The sequence below is a fragment of the Halyomorpha halys genome, unplaced genomic scaffold (assembly GCF_000696795.3).
Source record: "Halyomorpha halys isolate HHAL.00 unplaced genomic scaffold, Hhal_1.1 Scaffold303.1, whole genome shotgun sequence".
In the NCBI taxonomy this organism is placed as follows: Eukaryota; Metazoa; Arthropoda; class Insecta; order Hemiptera; family Pentatomidae; genus Halyomorpha; species Halyomorpha halys.
The window spans coordinates 1,292,206-1,298,820 of NW_027115075.1; the positions used below are offsets into that span (position 1 = coordinate 1,292,206).

The following is a 6,615-nucleotide window of genomic DNA, read 5'->3' on the forward strand; positions in this document are numbered from 1 at the left end:
TATATAAAATCTCAAAAATGCATTGTTAAGTACATGGTATTGAAACATTAAAATATTTAAATTTATGAAAACCCAAAATCTATGTTATCAGATCTTATCACTTGTTTTACATCTTTAATTTTTATAATGTTTTGAAAAAAATTATGCTCTTCTTGTGAAAATGCCTATTGATAAAACTTATACTTCTATTTTTAGTAAATTAGTTTAATAGACAATAGTTAAACACAGTTTTTGATAATATTCAACTTTCCATATTGTTTTGTTATTAATATTTTTTAATTCAATTAAAATCTAATTTTATTTTCTATTGATTAGTTATTATATTTTAATAAGCCTCCTCATTTTCTAATGTTATGAAAAGATTAAATAACATTCGAAATTAGTTTTTTTTTTTTTATATTAGCGAGTGAATTAAATTAGATATACTAGGAGATAGCTAGGTTATTGATATTGACCCACTTGTGAAGGAGTGTTGATTCTCTTACCTTGCTTTAACTAATGTCAACCTTAAGTGAAAGATATGATTCTCACTCTCTCTCTTTCCATTCTGTCCTCCCTCCCTTCTCTCACCCACAACTCTCTCTTTTCCCTCTCTATGCTGTGCCTGCAATATGCCTGCCTTAACGACCGTGAAATAATCTTGTGAAATTTTTTTTTTTAATTTATATTGAATTAAAATGTTGAATAGTTCAAAATGGAGAAATCAGTTGTTTCTAAAGTTAGCCAGAGCCATTGGGACCAGAGGAATCTAATAATACTCAGTGGCAACTCAAAGGATGACCACTATAATTAATTCAATAACTTGCTTTTAATTGAATTATCTCTTAGCTCTAACTGGGAAGGAGAGTTACAAACAACCAAGAACCCTTTTAGATCTACTGTACTCCTGATGTGGCCATAATTTCCAGTGCTCTCATGATAATTTAATATATTATTTATTATCTGATTACACTGTAACCCCAACTTCCTTCCCATATACACTCTACCACAGCCGGCTAAATTAATTACATGCTTTTGGGGCTCATGCTTTGGTTAGTATAGGGATTGCCCTTTCAAATTACCTTTATGGAATTAGGCTGTATTAACTTCTCTTGAGGAACACTAATTTTAGCTCAAATTAATGTAATGCGTTTTACTCTTCTGCTTTAATTTAGGGAAATCTTTTGAATTCATATTTATGATTACTTTTAATTTTTTGAATAAATATTTGAATTTTATAGAATTACATATTAAATAAATCAGGCTGAAATGTGTGGTGTATGTATTTATTTTCATTTTATTTACTAATTTATTTAGATTAGTAATAATAATTTATGCAGTACAGAACAAATATTAGAAATAATGATTATAAATGTAATAAATTCATAATGTAATAAAAAAAATTTTTTTTAAATTACATTTATCTATGTACACTGTTTCTGACATTAGAGTTTGCAGTACTATCAACAATTTCTTTTTATATAAATAAAAATTATTTCTTGCCTTAAGAATTAGAGAAATCTTTGTAATCTTATAAATCTTTTAGTTCCATGCCTGTTAAAACTGAAGCTGAAGATATTGCATAAGTTTGTAAAAATTTTAAGATGGCAGTATCATAAATCCAAGATTTGGTTGATATAATTGAAAGCATATTGTGTTTTGAAGGACACAATTCAAAAGCACATTACTTTATGGTTTAATTGTAGACTATGACTATATTGAGACTTGGCTACTACAATAATTTAAAGTTTAGAAACATTATACATGGTGCTATATAGGAAGCAATTTTTAAAATATTCCTTTAAGAAAAGTCCCTATTTTTCCAAAAATATCACATATTACTGTCATTTGCTCATGTCTATAATTATTTTAGTGTTTCATACTAAAAAAATATATATATAGCCAAAGCCTGTGTTTACCCCTTTTTTACTTTCACTTACCTGTCAATGGAACATTCACCATAACAAAAAAGGTTTAAAGGGCAAATGGAGAACTGAACCTAAACCATAGTGATCTCAAAATATTATGACTCTTAATGCCTAATCCATGAATTAACTTTGTATAAGGCCCCAACTTTGATGATTTATGATCTATTGGTTTAATAACAGTCTACTCTGCATTCTGCCAAAATTAGCAGGAAAAATAAAATATAACATATACCAAAATTAACATTTGTATTAATTTTCTGAGTCTGGGCCATTTAAAAAGAAGTTGCTAGTTTATCACTACAGCTTAGCGCTATAGGATGACAATAACTCTTTTTAAAAATGTGTTATGCTCTTGGCTCAAACAGGAACTTGACTGGCACTTTACTGAAGCGCGTTTTACAGTGCTATAATAAAACTTTACTGTACTTTACATTACAATTTACAATTGTGTTGTACCTTATAGCATCGATTGATGTCCTGGATGGACTTCCTCAACTTCAAAACTAGTGAAATCTCAAATGATGTGACTGATGATCTTATAGCATGAATCAGTCCAATTATTTTTACTTCATTGAAAGACCCACATGCTGAAGTTAGTCATTTGGTGTGACTGTAAGATAAAGTTAGTTGGAACAGAAGCCGTTTTCACAGCTTATTTTTCCTCAGTCACCAATCTATCTGCTTCGAATTTATCGCGTACTCAACGGAATTTTTATTACGATGGTGCATTACTATCGTAGCCTTGTTAAAAATAGAAAAAAAAAATAAAAGATTACGCACTCAACGATATGGTTTTTGAAATATAAATTTTCTCATGTTCTTCTATCTTCGCAAACTGCTTAGCTGATATTATTAGTAATATTTTATATTATAATTGTATTTCGAAATAAATTTGGCTATAACATTTATTTCCTATGAAAAAAAAATGAAACAAAGTAAATAAGTAAAAAAAAAATGAATACATGTAATTAGTAAAGTAATATAACATAATAAAATCAGTAATAAAAACCTAGAGGAGCGATGTCTAATGTCTCGTGTTATTTAAAAATACGCAGATATCGAGAAGTTAATCAATCCAAAGCTAAGCCCAGGTTCCATCAACCACTACAATCTTGTAAACAATGACATTAGATGTCGTGGAAGTACTGTCGTGCTATCAGGATTTGTTTGATAGTTGGTTGTACTATCAACTCACTACTCATGCGGACAACTCACTGCCTCATTTATACGCCTTGACAGTGTATTGTCGTAACTTATAACGCAAACTGGTATGTTCCTTATCTGTAATTTGTATATGGTGACAGTTATTTAATTATCACTTATTCAGCAGGATAGGTTAGGATCACTATCACTGTGGAGATTAGCACTGTCATAATTTTTATTTGTTGTGATATTACTTGTACGACAGATATCTATCACGTAAAATGGTCGTGTATTAATGACGGTCCTATAAGTTCGGCAGTGTTAAGGTTTCATCCCATTTCTAAAACTAGCGCAATTTTCCCATCAATTCACTCCATCTTGTATGCAATATTTTACTTTCAAGGAAGGCCTAAGCTTAGTTTTGAACCGGATTTAGTGCCTTAATTTATTTTCTAAACAATAAAAAAATTAATTAGCGTTAGTTTTGATAGATTTTTAATTGATAGTGTTCGTTTTGATACCGGGTTGACTTATGACAGCGGAAGATGGAAACTAAGCTGCCTGAACTGGTTATAGTTTCAATGCAATGTCTTACATAAGTGTGTTTACTCGGCTTTAAGATTACCCGGCTATAGCTTAACCGTTCGTAATCAGGTTAAGCTCCGTAATAGTACTTCCACTTTGAGGTCTACGCAGCTCGGTGGATCGGCAAAGGGTGCGACCCGTACCCCGGGTGCTACGAAGATGGGGAAGCGGCGACCCAAAGAGAATAATTGATCCGACAATCTGTTTTATCCGGTCCCTATAATAACATTCCGGGATGGCTGCGTGTCGAGGCTCCGGTGTCGAAAGTAGTTTTGCCATACTTTCGCAAGGTAGTGGAGGGGAAAACTACCAAGGAAAGGAATGTTCTAGTTCTTTCTTGACCTTTCACTAATGATTCACTCGATATCTCCGTACATAATCAGTTATTATGAAATTACATCATTTTTACTTCCTTAATTATTTTAGATGGAGGAGAATGGTTATCAATTAAATATATGTTTTTTCCTGATCTCAATTTTATTTTTGCGGAAGTTATTTGATTCGAGGAAGTTTAATGAATGTTTTGTCTTCCTGCATACTTTGCCATCGCTCCTAGTACTTATAAGCTATTGAACAAAATGTAGCTTGGTCTCAATAGCTATATGATTTTGATATTGATAATTAACTTTGAATGGTGAACTTAAGAGAATCAGTATCGATTGCTAGTGGTTCGAGAGCCACGACTCGATAAAAAAGTGAAACATCTATATTTTTATATTAAGTCTATTTAATATAATTTTTCATTATTTTTTTTCCAAAATTAGTATTGTGCAATCATATTTTATACCTTTTTTCGTTATAAAGAAGCGAAAAGTGCTGATAAGGAATCAAACTGGCGTCCCCGTCTGGAATTGAGAGGTTCCGTAATTTAGGATTTCAAATGCATTTAATCTGGTCGGGGCATTAATAAAATTGTGCATTAAGATAGCTTTCTGTTATATAGGGGTGTCCGTTAAGAAACGTTTTATTTTATCATAATTTTTTATTTACTCTTCATCGAAGTTTCGACTAAATACCGCAATTTTCACTCTTGCGTGAATCGTGTTGTAACCTTCCGTGTGAAGTCAACAGTCCTTACACGGAGTCTGATTCAACGTTGAAAGTTGGCTGTCCTTTAATGATTGCTTTTAACACTCTTCACAGTACTGATATTTCATTAATACGAGAGCACCTACCTGTCATCATGCGGATCTCGAAATATCGTGGAAGGATTTTTCTTACATTTTTATGTTAAGGATTTTGGACCTCAGAAATTGATTGGCGTAATCCTTTACTCTAGAAAAACTTTTATTTTATAGTAGAAAAAAAAACTGAGCTGGCCTTTAGGAATTAAGGTGTTAAAAAAAAAAAAAAAAAAAAAAAAAAAAAAAAAAAAAAGGAGAAACGTTTGTCCCTAAATCAAAATAACGAACTGCAGAGATTTATTCTTCAATAATATTTTTTAATAAACAATTAGCCATTAATTGTGTTATTTACAATGATTATTAGTATTCTTAATTTATTGTTTTATCCATAATAACTCACTAAACAGAATGCCGGTCTCCTAGCATTTGATGTAATTCTGTAGTAATTAGCAGGACCGATTATTTGTAAGTTACCAAACTATTAAAAAAAAAATTACACGGTTGGTTATACACATTGTATAATTTAACCTCAAAGTTATTTTTAATTTTAAATTTTCACTAATATCTTTTTACTTTTCTCTGGATAGTTAACATTTCCGTGGTAGTGGGCAGCTCATTGGTAAGGCGCTGTTCTATTAACTCCAAGGACATGGGTTCGAACCCGGCTGTGGCAGATAATGATTTTCTGTTTCACTTTAGCCTTGAGTCAGCCCTGTGAGTTCGGGAACCCTACGGTGTTCACCCAGCCTCATAAAGTGGGAACTGTTAATTATTAATTCAGCTTCATATAGTGGGCATCTTTAATTAAAAATCTGGCGTCGAGCGTGATTTTGACGAAATCACCTTATTGCACAACCGTTGTTCTAGTAACAGTACTTCCTTATAAAGTACTGCACTCCCTAACCTTCCATGGGTTGTAGTGGTACAGATTAATTTTTTTTAGTTAATATTTTTCAGTTACCAAGATTACTAAGGTAAATTAAGGAGTTTTAACGTCATTACATTAGAACACAACTGAACCGACTTTTTGGATAATGTAGATGCAAAAGATAAAAAATTACATAATGTTGATTAGTTACAGCTCTCATGCTATCTTCAGAATAAAATTATTCGAGCTAAAAAGTTCAACATTCACAAAAGATTTTTTTTTTTTTTTACTAGAGAAAGTCTTAACCTGTGGAAAAGGTTTACTGACACAAATATAACATCGGACAGACAAAAAAAAATTATAAAATAAATAAATAAAATTAGATTAAACAAATGTAAGAAAAATTAAATAATGTATATATGACGTTAACGACCAATGATGTTTTAGGCCATTAAATAAAAACAAACAAACTTCAGGCGATTTACAATGCGATAAACTAATGGCGCTTCACATGGTAACCAACAAGTATCTTACTTTATTGTGAATTTAAAAATAAGGTATATGTATACAATTTTTGAAAATATTGTAGTTATGTACAGTCTAAGCTAGAAAAGACAGAATAGAGGAGCTGGTATAGAATGGGAAAGTGAGCGTTGAGAGAGTGCTAAGTTACCTTACTGCACCCCACGTATGAATAACTGATTTTTTCAAATAAAATCCTTATATTTTATTGGTTACGTGGTAAAATAAAAATAATAGATGCAAAATTCTGTTCAATAAATCTTTATTACCAGCTGTTCATAGTCAGTACACTTTGGCTAAAAAAAATCGTTAAATCGAGGTTCTTTCCTTTTTATTGTTCCTAGCCTAGTTCTATGAATATTTCTCAAGTATTTTGTGTTTTTTTTTTATCTCTCGGAACTTTAATGAATTAAAAATGTTACAAAACTTAATGAATCCTACATACAGCAGCAAACATTTGTATATA

General features: G+C 31.1%; 1 protein-coding gene and 1 long non-coding RNA gene across 6 annotated transcripts in view; one reads left to right on the plus strand and one right to left on the minus strand.

Annotated features, from left to right (window-relative positions):
• Positions 1–500, minus strand: part of LOC106681003 (uncharacterized) — a 25,381-nt gene extending 24,881 nt beyond the window's left edge. For both annotated transcript variants that reach the window (XR_001343177.2, XR_001343176.3), the window contains exon 1: positions 486–500. This is a non-coding gene — a long non-coding RNA (uncharacterized lncRNA). The remainder of the gene's footprint in view (positions 1–485) is intronic.
• cutlet (chromosome transmission fidelity protein 18 homolog) overlaps positions 1–6,615 on the plus strand; it is an 86,770-nt gene that overhangs the window by 42,653 nt on the left and 37,502 nt on the right. The gene's annotated exons all lie outside the window — the stretch shown is intronic.